At 45.1% G+C, this 19,618-nt stretch overlaps 1 protein-coding gene across 2 annotated transcripts in view; it reads right to left on the bottom strand.

Moving 5' to 3' along the window:
- The window catches only part of LOC126412820 (superoxide dismutase [Cu-Zn]-like), a 349,180-nt gene extending 334,057 nt beyond the window's left edge, over positions 1 to 15,123 (bottom strand). The window contains exon 1 of one of the 2 annotated variants that reach the window (XM_050082628.1): positions 14,985 to 15,123. The gene's annotated coding sequence lies outside the window, so the exon portion shown is untranslated. The remainder of the gene's footprint in view (positions 1 to 14,984) is intronic. The other variant, XM_050082665.1, reaches the window with a different exon arrangement.
- Between the last annotated feature and the right edge of the window lie 4,495 nt (positions 15,124 to 19,618).

The following is a 19,618-nucleotide window of genomic DNA, read 5'->3' as shown; positions in this document are numbered from 1 at the left end:
GCAGTTTTCTTCATGCTCCATTTCCTAACGGCCAAGAAATGTCTAATATTGAACAAAGTTTCCTATGGCATGGCCTGTACAGTGAGTGGTACAGTAGACGTGCTGGCGTAGCGTGTTCCTTTTTCAGAAATCGCTTTTTGAATAGGTAGTGTTGTACACAACCCACTACTCTTTTACGTAATAAATTGCATAGTTTCCATAATTATTACATATTTTGGAAATCTTGCAACCGAAAGTTCTGTCAAAGTACGAAATAATTTTTCTGTGTCGTAACTCACACTATGTCTGCAGATGAATGGGGCTTGTTACAGAGCATCGCAGGAACATTTTGATGTAGACGATGCATCTTCTGGTGGGGAGCGGCACTCGAAGGATGAGAAGTGACGGTATTCCATACTGTCCGACTATTCCGTAATACCAGAATTTCATCTACGTATTTCGTTATATGTATGATGGCTACACCTGATTTACTCATTGTCTACTTTGATTACCGGTCTTATAAATTTTCCAACAGGGTTTCACGAGAACAACGTCGGCCTTCTAGTAACACTTCCGATTTAAGTTCTCGGAGTACCACTATTGTATTTTCGTACATATGTATCATGTTTCAGTCCTAGCTGTGATTCTCTAAATTGCTCCAACATCTTTCATCAGACTGATAGGAACCAAAAGCATCAGAGAAGTACTCCATAATGCGTCGACATAAAGGCTTGTATGTGGCTCTTTTATCAGATACATATCACTTTCCCAGAATGTTCTCGATAAATTTGTTTTCTGTCTTCGCTGGTAATAATTTCATTTATTCATCCTAATTCATAACACTTCGTAGTAGTATCACTAACTACTTAAATTGTGTAAAGCCGGATATCGTCGGGACCTTTATCTTGTGGGGTTTATCTGGTTTCTTTCTCTGCAGTTAAGGGCCCAGGGCATTAAAGTCAGTCCGCAGCTCGCGGTCGTGCGGTAGCGTTCTCGCTTCCCGCGCCCGGGTTCCCAGGTTCGATTCCCGGCGGGGTCAGGGATTTTCTCTGCCTCGTGATGACTGGGTGTTGTGTGATGTCCTCAGGTTAGTTAGGTTTAAGTAGTTCTACGTTCTAGGGAACTGATGACCATAGATGTTAAGTCCCATTGTGCTCAGAGCCATCTGAATCAGCCATTAAAGTCATTCTTTTTACAGTTAAATTCACAGCGACCGCAGAGTAGTCTAAGAGTTCTGCTGGTTGGTAACTTACGTATATTAAGGCATAGCGCCGGTACTGCATTTGTTTCGTTTCTGTGGACTATTTGCCATGCAGTATAATGCACTAGGCTGCACATATAAGGTTCAAATGGTTCTAAACGGTATGGGACTTAACATCTGAGGTCATCAGTCCCCTAGACTTAGAACTACTTAAACCTAACTAACCTAAGGACATCACACACATCCATGCCCGAGGCAGGATTAACTGCTCGGCCACGGCCACATACAAGGAAAATCATTTGCGAGACAGTCCGACGCTTGGGAAAACAGACAGGTATGGCCACATCTGTGGTGTCACCGCCAGACACCACACTTGCTAGGTGGTAGCCTTTAAATCAGCCGCGGTCCATTAGTATACGCTGGACCCGCGTGTCGCCACTGTCAGTGATAGCAGACCGAGCGCCACCACACGGCAGGTCTAGAGAGACTTACTAGCACTCGCCCGAGTTGTACAGCCGATTTTGCAAGGAAAGGTTCACTGACAAATACGCTCTCATTTGCCGAGACGATAGTTAGCCTAGCCTTCAGCTACCTTTGCTACGACCTAGCAAGGCGTCGTATTCAATTGATATTTATTATATGAAGCATGTATCATCAAGAGAGATGTTCTACAATTGTGGATTAAAGTTAAGTATTACATCATCTACGTACTTTATTCGCAATTCTCAAGATATTGTCCTGTTCCAGACCTCACGCCAGTCAGCGTGTAATTAAACGCGTGCATTTCGGCCTCCTCTAGAAACCCAGTGTTGGCTCTTCTGCCAACACTACAACATCTTTCTAAAAACGACGGAATCTATCTGTTCTCTTGCACGCTACGGTCTTCTCCTTCTGGTTGTGGTGGAGTTCGAGAGTCATGCGTCCTTAATATGAAAATGTACAAAAGTTTTCCTTCACTGGTTTACGTGTTTCCTCTTTTTTTTTCTTTCGACACACTTTTTCTTCTCTGCTGGCCATTCAGAGCTTCGGAGGTGGGCGAGTCGAATTGTCGTCAGCGCATTAGAAGCGGATTGGCGTGCTACCGCGGCCTTTAGTTCCTCAGAGCCATGGTAGCTCGCAACGAGCCACAGTTCTTGAACCTTGGCGAGGCGCCTTCGGATGTGTGACACTGGTCGCTCGAGTGACCGCCCGCGCACTTCACGCACCTCTCAGGAAATAAGCAGTGGCATGCCACATGCCACACTGTGTAGCAGCGGAGGCACTGAGGCAGTCCCTCTTGTGCTTAGTCAGCTCAACTACAGCCACTGTGTTGCCCACTTGCGTCACCTGAAAGAGCTTCCTGTTCTCCACTCTATCTGTGACGATAACGAGGAGAGACGGGAACTCTTTGTGTGTCTCGCGTGCCTTGACGCGGACCACCGAACGCACGCTAAATCCAAGGGCCTCCAGGATTTTAGGTGATCGGTGTTCCCACACTACGGGAAATCCTTTAACACTGCTTTTATCAGCTTATGCGGGATGTCAGCGTGTGTATAGAAGGGCACCGAGTGTGCCACCGATTCGCTGGTTACCCTGCAGTAGTGCTTAGTGGTGGAGAACTGTACTCTCACCGTATCAGTTCCCGCAGTCCTCACAGTGTAGACTGCAGCCGTCCACATTTGGGGATCCACAGGAAACCTTTGTAGTTGCCCTCCACTTCGAGGGCAACTAGCGGTGGCCTGTCCTCACAGCTTCGCGCTGGACGCCGAGCGGGGTCCAGCCCTTTCCACGTTGGCCGGGGCTGTCGACTCTTATCACTTGTGTGTACATCGGCATCTACATCTATATGATTACTCTGCATTTCATAATCAAGTACGTGGCAGAGGGGTAGTCGTACCGCCATCAAGCTATTTCTCTTCCGTTCTACTCTCTAACAGCGAGAGGGAGAAAACGAAGACTTAAATATTTCCGTGTGATCTCCGATTTCTCCTGTTTCAGCACTATGACCAATCTCCCTACGTTGTTGGGAGCCGACAAAATATTTTCACAGTCTGAGGAAAAGGATGGTGACTGAAATTTCATTAAAAGATCATGTTGTTGTTGTTGTTTTGTTGTGGTCTTCAGTCCTGAGACTGGTTTGATGCAGCTCTCGTAAAGCTGCATGTCCTCGGGAAAAATTACGGCTGTAGTTTCCCCTTGCTTTCAGCCGTTCGCAGTACCAGCACAGCAAGGCCGTTTTGGTTAATGTTACAAGGCCAGATCAGTCAATCATCCAGACTGTTGCCCCTGCAACTACTGAAAAGGCTGCTGCCCCTCTTCAGGAACCACACGTTTGTCTGGCCTCTCAACAGATACCCCTGCGTTGTGGTTGCACCTACGGTACGGCCATCTGTATCGCTGAGGCACGCAAGCCTCCCCACCAACGGCAAGGTCCATGGTTCATGATGCCGCAACGAAAAACGCCTTTGTTTTAATGATTGCCATCGCCATTCGCGTATCATGTCCGAGGCACTCTCCCCTCTACTTTTGCGATAGTACAAACCGAGCTGCTCTTCTTTGAACTTTTTGGATGTCTTCCGTCAATTCTACCTATCTGACGTGAATCCCACACCGCGCAGTAGTACTCTAGCAGAGGACGATAATGATGATGATGGTGGGTTTGTGGGGCACTCAACTGCGCGGTTATCAGCGCGCGTACAAATTCCCAGCCTTTGCTCAGCCCAATCTCGCTACTTTTATGTATGATGATGAAATGATGAGGACCACACAAACACCCAGTCATCTCGAGGCAGGTAAAAATCCCTGACCCCGCCGGGATTCGGACCCTGGACCCGTGCACGGGAAGCGAGAACAAAACCGCGAGACCACGAGCTGCGGACCAGAGGGCGAACAAGCGTAGTGTAGGCAGTCTGTTTAGCACGAATTTTGCATTTTCTGTGTGTTCTGCCAATAAAACAGTCTTTCGTTGTAATGCCAACAACATTATTATGTGGTCATTCTATTTGAAGTTGTTCGTAATTGTACTTACTAGAAATTTAGTTGAATATGGTTCAAATGGCTCTGAGCACTATGGGACTCAACTGCTGTGATCATAAGTCCCCTAGAACTTAGAACTACTTAAACCTAACTGACCTAAGGACAGGACACAACGCCCAGCCATCACGAGGCAGAGAAAATCCCTGACCCCGCCGGGAATCGAACCCGGGAACCCGGGCGTGGGAAGCGAGAACGCTACCGCACGACCACGAGATGCGGGCTTTAGTTGAATATTTGTGTGATGTATCATCTAACCGAAATTTAACGCATTCCTGTTAGTAGTCATGTGCATGATTCCGCACTTTTCATTAATTAGAGTCAACTGCCACCTTTCATATTATACAGGTTCTTGTCTGAATCATCTTGCAGTTGGTTTCATCATCTGATGACTTCACAAGAGGTAAGTGATAGTATCATCGTTTACACAGATCAGGAACAGCAGAGGGCCTGTAATACTTCTTTGGGGAACGCCAGATATTACTTCTGTTTTACCCGAACACTTTGCTTCAATTACTACGTACTGTGACCTAACTGACAGGAAATCACGAACAGAATCGCACAACTGATACGATACTCCATAGGCACGCAGTTTGATTAGCAGTTGCTTGTGAGGAACGGTTTCAGAAGCTTCCCGGAAATATAAAAATATGACATGATCAGTCGATAGCACTCATTATTTCGCGAAAATAAAGAGCTAATTGTGTTTCACAAGAACGATATTTTCTGTACCCGTTTTCGTTATCTGTCAGTGGATCGTTTTCTCCGAGAAAATTCGTAATGTCCAGACAGTATATGTTCCAATGTCGTACTGCAAATCGACGTTAGTGATATGGACCTCTAATTGAGCGAGTTACTGATGTTTCCTTTTTGGGTATTCGGTCACCTGTGGAAATTTCCATTTTTAGGTAGGGATCTTTCGGCGAGCGACATCTACTCCTCCAACATCGATTTAAAATGGCTGGCGACGGGAGTTTCAGCTGCCGTAGAAGTTGCCGCTGTACCAATCGCGTGTGTGGGCGCCACGGTCGTCCAGGCAACGTCCACAGCACTGGTGTCTGCGACAGCGCGCTCCTTGCCTCCGGTTGTAGAGACGGTGAGCCGCCCCTTCTTCGACGCTCGCAGACTGCTCATTCTGCAGGAGGTACAGAGCCGCCGCCTCTCACCGCTTCCACATGTTTTCCAACAACTGCGAGCAGCGTTGAGGCGCGTCCGGAAAACCCTCTGCAACGCTCGCATTCATCGCTCCGTGTCCATTAGCGTAGATAGTATCGTCGTTTTTGGGGATCGGGTGAAAGAGGGATTTGGAGGTGGAGTGGGGGAGGAGGGGTTCGCCGACGAAGGACTGTGATCCGCTACACCCTTAGCAACAACATGTCGGTTCGCAGGCTTCGCCATCTCATTACGGAATCGCAGTCAATATTCCCCCGTGTGTTCTGCTCACAAGATACAGTGTATGAACTAAATACGTTTTCTTTCACTGTTTGTTTTCCTCGGAGGATATTTCAATCACAGAATTGGCAACTGCTCGACCGTGAACACCTTGGCCAAATGCAGCCAAACTGGCACTCCACTATTTGGGATATATTGACTGAAATTTCAACCTTACGCTAGCTTATTTTCAGTGCAGAAGATAAAAACCAGTCCTACGGCTGACGAAGTATATGGGTAGTCGATGGCTATTCGATGTGTGTAACGTTTCTGTGTGATGTCAACACGGCGTGGCCAGAGGCCGTGCACGCCTAGCTTATCGCCGACTTCAGACTTTGGATCTTTCTCAATGATTGGCACCGAGGACTTTGAAGCATCATACCGACAGATGGCAAGAACAGTTATCTGTAATGCAATGACGCCCAACGACTAGTGACATGACGGGTGAGGACAAGAGCGTATCCTTTTGACTCCAAAGCCTCGGGGAAGGGCGCGATACGGTTTCTATCCTCCACCTCCCCCCCCAAAAATGGTTCTCTAAGAATTGTACGCTGTCCCTAGGCAGAGAAAACGACAAAAATTATGCTGCACGTCAGTAAATACTCAATTAGTATTCAGTTGACAGCAATTTACGCTTATAATCTACACTGTCGCATCGTTGAAGCTACTATCTGACAGTCTTACAACTTCATCTAGAGTCTGCACTGTCCTCTCCTGTCATAATTTTCCGCGAAAGAATGTAATCTCTTATAAATCGGAATGGTTTCTCTCTTATCCATAGCTACGTTACAGAGAAAAGAGTGACAGTGCTGTTTGATGTGACTGTTTCAATTCTATCCACATAATGAGCAACAGAAGATCACGGAAAGAAACCACATTTTTACAAGAAGATTTCAGTAAATGATCCAAAGCTACAGAAAAGTTCAAAATACACGAGAACAGCCTTTTTCATTGACAGTGTGCCGCAATGTGAAAACAGCACACTTTTGGTCATCAAAACGGCGTCATCTGCTGGCCGATCAGAAAAAGCTAGAACCGCTTTGCTAGTAATTATCAGTTTACTCAGATTAGTCTGTCAAACAGGCAACGAGGCAATGAAATGATTACTGCAAACCTCATGACGGTTTCGATGAAAGGAAGAACGATCTCCCAGAAGTGAATCTGGCTGTAGCGCCGCGACACTTGGTTGGCGCCAGCGAGACAAAACGAAATATTCTAAGTTACAGCTCACAAAAAACATCGTGCCGAAAATAAAAAGTTCTCTGGTTTCCAGAATTATGACAGATTTAACAACTTCATACAGTCCGCCGGACTCCAAGACGAGAATTCTGGCAACAAATACTTCCTTTTAAGGTTCTACTAGGAATTGAATTTCTACGCCATTGTTTCGATGGGTAAAATAAGAGTGTGAAGGAAATTCTTCAAGACCAGCCAAAGATATGTTACTTCTATTGCAGTAATCATTGTTCCGAATCAGCAGAACGGGAAAGTGTACCCGGATGATGTGCTACCACCTGATATGAACGAGTCGGATCCAAACCAATGAGTGCAGGGAAATAATATTTGAAACACTTTAAGGAAAACAATCACTGGGTCCAGAAAACATGTCCGAAGTGTTGAACGCACAAAGCTCAATTAACAAGCGATAGTCAGTCCTATGGGGCTACGTGAAGCGTCTTGAAAAGTTTGAGAATACGTTTCTTATAACAGTTGAGTTTTGAGTATGAGCAGAACTGGCCAGATCTCTGCAGAATTCCAGTTTTGATACAACGAGAGTGAAACGTTCTGCAGGTGTTCTACAACCAGCTGGTGCGAATTTTACGCCCGTGGAAGCGTTTGACTCGCCGATAGAGGAAGACAAAGGCTATGCTAAGAACCTAAATCTTGAAGGCTCAAATATCTAACTACAAACAAAATTACCAACAATACACACAGAAAAGTCTTCTGTTCCTGGAGAATTGCCTCATGGATGAAGATTTAACAAAGATGTACTTAAAATTTTTGATAGTTTCTGAATGAGATTGATGGATGATTCAACCAAGTACCTCTTAGGTGACTATCCCATCTATCCAAAACTAATTCTCCATCTATACGATGTTTGAGGAGCTGCTTGGAAAACGCACACAGAAGGGTTTAGCGTGTACAGGATTCATGCACAGCTCGAAATGCTGACAAACATAGGAGCTTATGTACAGTTATGTAATGTATCCTTTTTTGGAAGACAACATTTTGTTGAATATTATAGTGTTAAAAAACTGTTTCACAAAGTTATTTGCCTGATCATTCTGATATCCAGCATCGTCAGCATCCTCTTAGAAGTAATTCAGTGTTTTGAGGTGATTTAGAACTTGTCCATGGCAAGTCAAGGCACATTCAGTTACTCTCCCTTCATGGTAAGCAAGACAGGACTGGGGAAATTAATGTAACGAATGTCGTGATACAGTTTGTTTCCCGAAATGTCGAAGGGAAAGCTACGTTTGGAAGCTGTATGTAAAACTTTTGGAAGCTAAACTGAAACAAAGTAAATACGTTCTTTTTCAAAGAAATTATAATTTTCATTTTTCCATTAAGATGCGATGCATAGTGTCCAAAATAGTAATAACAATAATAATACGTGATTTGTCAATAGCCATTACTGTGGTCTGCAGCATTCTGAATTACTCTTCATTAGTGGTCCAGGAGCGAAGTAGATATGTCTTATCATCTATGTGACCTTTTTTTTTAAAAAAATAAGAAAGAGTGAAATTGTTTGCAAGAAATAGTATCTTCAAAACTGGACCTGTATTTTACTCTCTGCAGAACAACATAGCGCCAGCGGCTTTGCCGCAGTGGTAACATCGGTTCCCGTCAGATCACCGAAGTTAAGTGCTGTCGGGCTTGGCTAGTACTTAATGGGTGACCGTCCGGTCTGCCGAGCGCTGTTGGCAAGCGGCGTGCAATCGCACATACACAAACACACACACACACACAAAATGTACTTGGAACGCCACTGAGCGCGGGTATCCAGGATTGCAGCAGGAGAAGGTAGTAGGGCTATTAGACTGGCTCCGACGAATGGGCAGATGACAACAAGTGAAATTCAGGCAGATTCTGCAAGCAGAGTGTTACCATGAACAGTCGGGAAAATATTAGTGGAATCTAGGTTGACATTGGTTGTTGCCTTGCGCCTTTTACAGCTGACTCCATACGACAGAAACGGAGACTTACTTGCTGTAGAGACAGAGTCAACTGGGACATTCAGTGGCAGTCTGTGGTGTTCAGTAGTGAGTCTCGTTTCTTTTTTTGGGTGGCCATGTCGACACCAACATGTCCATAGACGACCTGGTGAAAGATCACAGGAAGCTGCAAATTCTCTATTCTCGTATCTTCCCAACTCCTGGTGACAGTAAGTATTGGCGATGACATGGCTGATCTTATAATTATTGGACGCTGAATGCTCACTAGTGTGTGGTACGAATGATAAATGCTGTTGTCATACCCTTCATGAACAGGGTATGAAGTAGCATATTCTAGCAGGATAATTTTGCCGACAAGACCTTCACGTCAGCCTCCAGCTATCAGTCTTTATGAACTGATGCGATCTGTGTTTCAGGTACGGCAAAAAATCCCTCACGATGACATTCAGAGATGAGTAGTATTCAATGAACTGTGGATGAAGCCCGACCAACAGGCAATACATGCATTGAGCGAAAACAAAAGTGCATTGAGAATGGCTAGCTTCCAGCAGAAATCTAGATCTGCACAGTAAAATTTAAAAAGGACGACTGATCGCTGCAATCTATAGTTTACAACTCAGAGACTGTTTGCTTCGGTACCATAACGAATAAACTAGTGTATTCGTGCCCTTGGAGGTGACACCGCACACAGATGATGGACAACAATTCCAAATGAAATGAAATTTTAATCAATAAATACCCTTTTTGTGATGGAAAAAAAATGGTTCAAATGGCTCTGAGCACTATGGGACTTAACTTCTGAGGTCATCAGTCCCCTAAAACTTAGAACTACTTAAGCCTGACTAACCTAAGGACATCACACACATCCATGCCCGAGGCAGGATTCGAACCTGCGACCGTAGCGGTCAACGCGCTTCCAGACTGTAGCGCCTAGAACCGCTCGGCCACCTCGGCCGGCTGTGAGGAACACCTCTACAGAATTTGATAAATATCAAAATTCGTGTTTTAACGATTTCTGCCACTGTGAAAGGTCACAACTTAGAATACAGGCTGTTCGGAAATTCCCGTTACGAACTTTTAGGACTTGTGGAGGGGACGTAGCAATTCCGTTCTATGACGGTTTCAATTGAGATTTGTAAAGCGACCACATCTGCTAAGGGGAAGAGAAAAGTCTCAGACGCGCTTGTTCTGGTATGAAATGAGATAGACAGTGTAAGACGTGTATATTTCTATTGTCTATTGTCAAACCACAATTTATGAAAGATGTTTATGTTTTATTGATAGGATTAAGTAGGAATAATTAATATTTGTCATGTTGGAAATAATTGTGGTAGCAGGGAATGTCTGCACCAAAGTATTGTTGGCAAGAGAGACCGCAAATAGATATAATTTTAAAAAGGGCAGGAGAGCCCGCGTATGGATACATTTTAAGAAAAGAGCGGGAAAGACCGCGCATTGATACATTTTGTAATGGTAGCAGGGTTGTCTGCACCAGAAAGCATTGTTGGCAGGAGAGACCGCACTTTAGCGTTCATAGGAGTCAGTAGTAAGCGAGCAGTGAAGCGAGTCGGTAGCACGTCTGAAGCGAGAGGTTGAGAGGAGCGGTGTGCCTGCCAGCCACTAGCTATGATTTACAAGAGATTATAAACGGATGTACAGAGACATCAGCTAACTATTATAATAAGAGGAACTAATATTATTGAATTAATTTTTTGAGAAACTCAAGACTACTGAAGGTATGTTTGCGCATTGCTAGTTGTAAGATTATTGTAAAAAGTAAGTCCCATTTGAACGTTTGTAAAATCATTTCATTCAGAATATAATTAACTTTTGCCAGCAATATTGCATTTCTAATTATAATTCATCCCAAACACCATCTACGTAAAACTTTGCAAAATTTTATTGTTGTCAAGAAAAAGTTTAACTATGAATTACGTAACTTCAGTCAAATTAATTAAAGAATAACGTCAGCTTTGCTATTAAAGAATAACGTCAGCTTTGGTAATAAATACAGCCACTTATTATGAAAGCGCACCAGCAGCTAATAGAGTATAGTAAAACAGAGTAAGTATATTCATGTCGCAGTTCGATGTAGCAGTCAGATGGCGATCCAGTAACAGTAAAAAAGGTAAGGAACAGTTTTGGGTTATTGCAGATAACGACTGAGGGCCACACGACGACGACAAATTCTATGTTTCGTCGAAATAATCCGAAAATCACTTTTAAAAAGCAGCAATTAAATTTGTATGCGAAGATTGAGAAAGAGAATAAATTTCAGAGGGAAGATAAGCAAGAGATTGAAATCCTAAGGGAAGGTTTCATAGTTTATTGTAAAAGGGAAGGTTGCGTAACAAACGAGACATAGAGGAGACGGTTATTGCGTAACAACAAAAAATATATAGAGGAGACGGGAAGGTTTCAACAGGATGACGCAGACTACTACTTTCAGGGTTGTATAGACAGCTTAATTTCCTAGAGTCTTGAACAGAAAGAGGAAGACCTGCTGACATGAGTTCTGGCCGCTGCACTAGAAACTGAACAGACACGAGGTGGGATGGAGAGCGGGTACCAGGAAATGTTTCGTACATACAATGACAGAGACAACGTTGGTGGGCGTCACATCGAGCCGTTGTTGTAATACATCGATACTGTTCTGTACGTACAGTATGCTGGTTTCTTTTTTGTTCTGGAATAATGTAAACACTTAATGTTTAAGCGCTAATACAACAAATGTCCTTAAGTGATAAACGGATGTTTCGTTATGTTTCCTTTCGAATTGTTACCTTCATGCCTCATTCAGTTCAAATGGCTCTGAGCACTATGGGACTTAACTTCTGAGGTCATCAGTCCCCTACAACTTAGAACTACTTAAACCTAACTAATCTAAGAACATCACACACATCCATACCCGAGGCAGGATTCGAACCTGCGACCGTAGCGGTCGCGCTGTTCCAGACTGTAGCGCCTAGAACCGCTCGGCCACCCCGGCCGGCCTCCGGACAAGCGTTCGTATTCAAAATGTTATGTACTCACGGCCCTCTACAAGTCCTAGAAGTTTGTAACGGAAATTTGCGCATGCCTTTTTTGTTCCGCGATACTGCAGCAAAGTGGTGTTAGGGATATTAGCCTCTTATTTCGTACATAGGGCGTGGCAACACTTTTTTTGTCTCGTAAAAGGTGGTAGGCCTTCACCATTACCCCACGTACCGTCGGCTAGAGACTGTACCGTGGGTTGCGGTTTGCGGGTGTGGACGCGAAATATTCAGGGGGGAAATGAGGAATTACGGGAACGAGCCACGCACAGAAAGTCGCATCCGGTGCGAGAGAGCCGCGGAAGCTGCCGCCGAGCCGGTGCGGAGGAAAGGATACAAACAAAGCCCCAGGCTGCGGCAAGCGAGAGGAGAGCCGAGCTGGCCGGAAGGGGCGCTTTTGTCATATTTGCATCGGACCAAGACAGCGGGCGCGCTCTCATTAGAGTGAGGAGCCAGCCGCCATCCCTGGTGCCGGCATTCGTTATCCGGAGAGCAGGCGGCAGCGGGCCAGCTAGCTAGCTCTGCTCTCCTCTTCGTGGAGGCGGCCACGCGCCCACCGCACCGCACCACTCTTCTGCCGGCTTTTGTGCCGGAGCGGCAGCAGCGGCCGGGGCTTATATAAAGGCCACCAGCCGTGCTAATGGCGCCTCGTCGGGAAATATTTGAGCACCCGCTGGGTACTGGCTGGCCCACACCGGCCTCGTCTCGCCTCGCCTGCCTCCGGAGATAACTAACCTGCCGCGCCGGCGAAGAACAGGTCGTACAGGGGCCCCGCCACACCACGCCACACGGCTACTCTGCTGTCGCTAGGCGTGGCACGCGAGGACGGAACACACAAGAAATACGACTCCACAGGTGACCGAATTTCGATGGCCTGATGGCAACTTGATCAGCGATTTCGTAGGGATGATATGCATATTTTTATATAAACTGAATATGCTGCTCGGCGCGATCTGATATTTGGCGATAAATAAGAATTTTGCTGCCAAGATCGCTTGCTGAAATATTTTTGTTTCCTCACTGGCCAGTTTCGACAGTCTAGTAGTCATCTTCGGATCTCCTGGAAATAATGTTACTGTGCATGAATCGCAAAACCATAACGGCAGTGTGCTCTCGTTATGCGATTCGTGCACAGTAATATTTCCATAAGATCCGAAGATGGCAAACTCTGTCCAAACCAGTCAGTGAGGAAATAAAAATTACTCAGAACACGATCTTGGCAGCAAAAATTCATATTTACCATGAATATTTTTACTCAAACTTTTTCCATTACATTGTTGCCTAGAGAAAGATAATTATTTCTCGGGTACTATGAATTCTTATCCCTAAATATTCAGAAGAAAATCAATTTCTCTGTTAGCAACGAGCGAGGAAACAGTTGTATTTGCCTACATTTAATATGACTCGCAAAACCGGGGGCAATCATTCACTCCGACGCATATCATTGTTGAACGACATAAAAGAGGAGACGAGCATTGCTCAAGTGCTGGAATAATCATGTGCAGTTACCATTGTAACAATCGATTTCGATGGCTGGTTTGGACTCATGATGAACACTGTGTGTATGGTTTAGCTGCCCTACGGGGACGATGGATGGAATTTTTTTATAACAGCAATCTAAATGAAGACAAACTAAGACACCTTCTCAATAAATAGCTCCCCACAAGACCCTCATGTGGACTGTTTGGAATCATAGATCGTATCCTGTCGAACCACAGATATGGCCATTGATATAATGGTATTCAAGTTATGCTGAGTGGTACAAAGATGTTGTGTAGTACGGAAACTTTTGCTTTGAAAGGTTTAGACAGCAGTCTTCTCGAGATGCCCGGCGAAGCACTTCAGTACTACCTAAATACATTTCGCGGAGTCACGTGGCGGAAAAATGAGAATAACTGCGACATATATCCTAGCAACCCACAGTCGTTCTTCTCGTGCATCATTTGCAGAGTGAAGGAGGAAAGCGCATTTTTCTTTGCTAGCGGGCGAGGGAGAGGGGATGGTACTGTTACACTTGTAACCCTCGCTACACAGAGAACAGTCTCTTACTGATTACAAATGTGACTTGAAATTCCGTTAACAATTTCAGTACCGAATAGGTGCACTATTACACGTAATTTATCGTGTAGCACGTACACATTTTAGCGACGTCTATAAATTAGATTAACTATAGCAGAGATTTACCTGTAAAATGCAGGCGTTTCGACAAGTGCAAGCCAGAAATAAATGTCTATTTGAAGAGAGAAAAGCAAAACAAATACAACAGGTGGCGGGGATCAGAAGTCTGTTGAAGGAGGCTAAGCAATGTAAGCACGATGTTTACTATATAACTGGGAAGGAGACAAGGAGATTTTATTGATACTGTGTTTGGTCAGGAGAAATATCCGATAGGAAATAAGTATTGTTTCCCAGCGAATACAGTTCGTAGTATAAAACTACGCAGATGGTGGCATCAGAGCTCAATGAATAATCGAAGCACGAGAATCTGTTTGTCCATCCACGATTTCATTTGCAAAATAAAAAAATGTTCAAATATGTGTGAAATCTTTTGGGACTTAACTGCTAAGGTCATCAGTTCCTAAGCTTACACACTACTTAAACTAAATTATCCTAAGGACAAACACACACACCCATGCCCGAGGGAGGACTCGAACCTCCGCCGGGACCAGCCACACAGTCCATGACTGCAGCGCCTTAGACCATTTCATATGCAGTCGACGCTGTTTAACAATACTGCCATAAGCACTATGTTGAACTTCCTATGGGAAGAAACGTAGTGAGCAAAATTCCTTTTGGAGGCAGAAGTGAATTGCCGAAAGACAGTGGGGAAGTAAAGACATGGTATCAATAAATGAGACGAACAAAATCGAATGTCATATCATCTGTGAATAATTCAATACTATCACGCTGGAATGATTCCTTCAGCGACGCAACAACCAATTTCTTTTTCTATCTCTGTGGAAGTGAGCTACCAATTCATATCCATGCAGACTGAAATTTGAACCGTAACCTTTACGAAGGAATGCAGCATGAATAGGAGGCACGAAAGCACCTGTCTAAGAAGATAGCAGTCAGGGACAGAAAAGGGTGGGAGCGGTGTGGAGGATAGGATCCACTATGGATGCGTTAACGCCAGCTTGGCGCGGCACTCACCGTTAGGGAGGTGGGCTGTGCTGACAGCGAAGTCGCAGTCGCCGAGAACGCACAATCTGAACGCCCGCCAGAGAAGCTCTGAGAGCACGCGGCACGGCGCGCACCTCCCGCCCGCACGCCGGCTGACGTCACCTCCTGCCAGCGCTGCCCCGCGGCGGCTCCGCGAACTGCCTGCAGTCGGTTTACGATGCGGAACCCGCGGCGCGGCTCTGAGTGCTGCCGGGGAGGGAATCTCGTTCTCCGTGCTAACGAGAACAGAAGACGTACAGCGAGCTTTCGAGTAGCTCAGTTTTCGTAATGGCTTTAAGCCGTAAGCCTTCCTCGCTGCAATGTTAAATGTGAAACTCAAAGCGCGCTCCCCTCACGATATTCTAAGTGCGGTGGACAGAGGTAACCAGGTGGAACGGGTGCTTCTACACTTTCTAAAGGATTTAGTGTCTGCACTACACCGCCTTCTATGAAAGAAGTTACATTCCTGTGAGACAGCTACCCGGGTCTGCATTAGAAAATTGCTGTAAGCGGACTGCACCATTTTTTTCTTAACGGAAAAGGAGATTAAAGTATAGCATATAGTTGAATGGAGTCCTGCTTGGAAAGACGCAGAAGTAAAATCCAATGCCCTCGGGAACGATTGTATAACTTTTACTGTTCGTGCCACATACTGCTTGGTTGGAATCTGACATTCACAAATAAAGTGGTATGTATGAGGTACTTTCAGCAGAAATTAAACGCCCTTCCTTCCTTCACATTGGTCATATTAAGAACGTTTGCCAGTCTTTGCACAGACTAATATTTTGTTCACATCTACATCTACATTTATACTCTGCAAGCCACCCAACTGTGTGTGGCGGAGGGCACTTTACGTGCCACTGTCATTACCTATCTTTCCTGTTCCAGTCGCGTATGGTTCGCGGGAAAAACGACTGCCGGAAAGCCTCCGTGCGCGCTCGAATCTCTCTAATTTTACATTCGTGATCTCCTCGGGAGGTATAAGTAGGGGGAAGCAATATATTCGATACCTCGTCCAGAAACGCACCCTCTCGAAACCTGGCGAGCAAGCTACACCGTGATGCAGAGCGCCTCTCTTGCAGAGTCTGCCACTTGAGTTTACTAAACATCTCCGTAACGCTATCACGCTTACCAGATAACCCTGTGACGAAACGCGCCGCTCTTCTTTGGATCTTCTCTATCTCCTCCGTCAACCCGATCTGGTACGGATCCCACACTGATGAGCACTACTCAAGTATAGGTCGAACGAGTGTTTTGTAAGCCACTTCCTTTGCTGATGGACTACATTTTCTAAGGACTCCCCCAATGAATCTCAACCTGGTACCCGCCTTATCAACAATTAATTTTATATGATCATTCCACTTCAAATCGTTCCACACGCTTATTCCCAGATATTTTACAGAAGTAACTGCTACCAGTGTTTGTTCCGCTATCACATAATCATACAATAAAGGACCCTTCTTTCTATGTATTCGCAATACATTACATTTGTCTATGTTAAGGGTCAGTTGCCACTCCCTGCACCAAGTGCCTATCCGCTGCAGATCTTCCTGCATTTCGCTGCAATTTTCTAACGCTGCAACTTCTCTGTATACTATAGTGTCATCCACGAAAAGCCGCATGGAACTTCCGACACTATCTACTAGGTCATTTATATATATTGTGAAAAGCAATGGTCCCATAACACTCCCCTGTGGCATGCCAGAGGTTACTTTAACGTCTGTAGACGTCTCTCCATAGAACAACATGCTGTGTTCTGTTTGCTAAAAACTCTTCAGTCCAGCCACACAGCTGGTCTGATATTCCGTAGGCTCTTACTTTGTTTATCAGGCTACAGTGCGGAGCTGTATCGAACGCCTTCCGGAAGTCAAGGAAAATGGCATCTGCCTGGGAGCCTGTATCTAATATTTTCTGAGTATCATGAACAAATAAAGCGAGTTGGGTCTCACACGATCGCGGTTTCCGGAATCCATGTTGATTCCTACAGAGTAGATTCTGGGTTTCCAGAAACGACATGTTACTCGAGCAGAAAACATGTTCTAAAATTCTACAACAGATCGACGTCAGAGATATAGGTCTATAGTTTTGCGCATCTGCTCGACAACCCTTCTTGAAGACTGGCACTCCCTGTGCTCTTTTCCAATCATCTGGAACCTTCCGTTCCTCTAGAGACTTGCGGTACACGGCTGTTAGAAGGGAGGCAGTCGACAGTTAAGCTTTAACTGATTATTACCATAATTTTTCACGTTTGTTGACATTGTCAACGTTGGAGACGAGCGATCTATCGTAATTTTTTCAAATATTGAATATTAAAAATCCTTGAAGTGAACGTCGGCAACTAATTTTGTGTGATTAATAGTTTCAGCTACAGACGAGCCGTCTTCAGATATTGGAAAAGTCTTGATTAGTGTGGTTGTCACAACAGCTTAACGTATCGTCATAAAATTTTGGGTGACAGCATTCATACAGAATGTATAGATGGAATAATTTGACATATCGTTCATATGCAATCAATTAGAACGGAGGTCATAAAACTAATTGTTAAAGCTTAGTAACCAATATACACCGGTAAGCCAAAACATTATGGCCACCTGCTTAAAAACTAATTGTTAAAGCTTAGTAACCAATATACACCGGTGAGCCAAAACATTATGGCCAGCTGCTTAATAGCTTGTGTGTCCGTCTTTGGAACGAAATGCATCACTAACTCTGTGTGTTAGGATCCGACAGTTTGTTGGTAGGTTTCCGGAGGTATGTTACAATAGGTGTCTACGCACAAGTCACGTAATTCACGTTAATAACGGGTCGCTGATTTGCGTACGCGGTCATGGCGCCCGACAGCGACCTGGATGGTTTCCATGGGATTTACATTAGGCGAATTTGGTAGCCGAGACAGCAACGTAAGTTCATTATAATGCTACTCAAACCGCTGTGGCAGGGCTCTGGCTCCGAGACACAGACAATTATGACAACATGATATTACCGTCGGGGAAGACATCAAGCATGAAGGGGTGCTGATGGTTGACAGCTGTCAGCGTGTCATCGATTAATACAAGTCCCATTCAAGCAGAGGAGAATGTCTCTCATACAGCAACACTGCTCCCAACAGCCTACGTCCATGGCGCCTTCCACGTTTCGAGACGCCATTCACTTTTTGTAGAAACGACCATCGATCTAGTGTAGCAGAAATGTGATTTACCCGAAGAGCCGACACGTTTCCATTCATCAAGGTCGAACCCCGGTGGTCCCATGCCCCGGCAACTGTAATTGACGAGGTCGTTGTGTCAACATGTGAACACTTAGGGGTGGTCTACTGCGGAGCTCCATGTTCAACAACGTACGATGAACGGTGTGCTCCGAAACTCTTGTGCGTGCACCAGCATTGTGCTCTTTCGGCAGAGATGCCACAGATCACCATCTGTCCTACTTTACAAAGCAGACAAGCTCCGAACCCCACCTTCTGCGAAGAATCGTGGACGTGCAACCATTTAGCGCCAAATGGTAATTTCACTGTCCTACCTCTCTCCGTAGATCCCGGGGTCTGGGTGTTTCTGTTGTCCTCATCATTTCATCATCATTATCATCATAATAATTCCTGACAGTGACTAGATTGGGCTGCGAAGAAATTGGACTGAGTAAAAATTGGGACTTTGTACGGAAGCTAATGCGCAGTTGAGCGCCCCACAAACCAAACATCATCATCATCTCTCCGTAGATGCTCACCACAGTAGCACGTGAACATTCGACCAGCTTCGCCGTTTTCGAGATACTCGTTCACAGGTTCTGTGTAATACTAATCTGCTCTTTGCCAAAGACCGTCATCTCAATGGACTTCGCCATTTTCAACCCATATATTCGCTCGGGTGACGCCCCGTCCGTGTCTGCTCCACTTAGATATTTTAGTTGCTGCATTATGGGCCTGAAACGCCACCAGACGGCATACAACGTCGCGGGTTTGGCTCCTCAGTTTTTTTTTTTTTTTCTTTATTGATTTTCGATTCCCCCCGGGCTCGCAGCAGCTTAGTATGTCGCTCTTCAGCCTACAGACTTTGTTTTAAAAAGATGAAGATAAATAAGAAAAACAGGCGATAAAATCGGAGACTTAAATGGTAACATGGCGAAAAAAATCGTGGAACTTAAAACATAGAACAAAGGGATGATGATGCTAATAAAATACATATGAAGCAGACAGGTAAAATAATAGACAGACAATTAAAAAAAACATGGCGACAGTCTGGTTTCTGTTCGCAAAAGACATAAAATTCACACCCAGCGACAGCATGGTTTCTGTTTGCAACAGTTTGGAAAGACGAACAACACTGAACATTCACTGGAACACTGCACTAAAAAGTTGGCAAATATGACATACCACAGCCGAGAGCAGGTGGGGGGAAACCGGACGGGAAAATAAAAATGGGGGAAGGAGAGGAAAAGTGAAGGGAGGAGAGGGGAAAGGAGCCGATGGAGGATGAGGACCCATGAGAGGGGTGGGGGTGCTGGGCAGACGCGATAGGGAGTGGGGAAGGCAGAGGAGAGGAATACAAAAGAACTCGGGGAGGGGGGGGGCTCCTCAGTTTTTTTTCCTTTATTGTGATTTCATTCCCCTGCCCCATATGGGCAGGGGA

The sequence above is a fragment of the Schistocerca serialis genome, chromosome 1, assembly GCF_023864345.2.
Source record: "Schistocerca serialis cubense isolate TAMUIC-IGC-003099 chromosome 1, iqSchSeri2.2, whole genome shotgun sequence".
Lineage (NCBI taxonomy): Eukaryota > Metazoa > Arthropoda > Insecta > Orthoptera > Acrididae > Schistocerca > Schistocerca serialis.
Note: the sequence above shows the minus strand (reverse complement) of the source record. Positions and strands in the feature narration are given on the sequence as shown.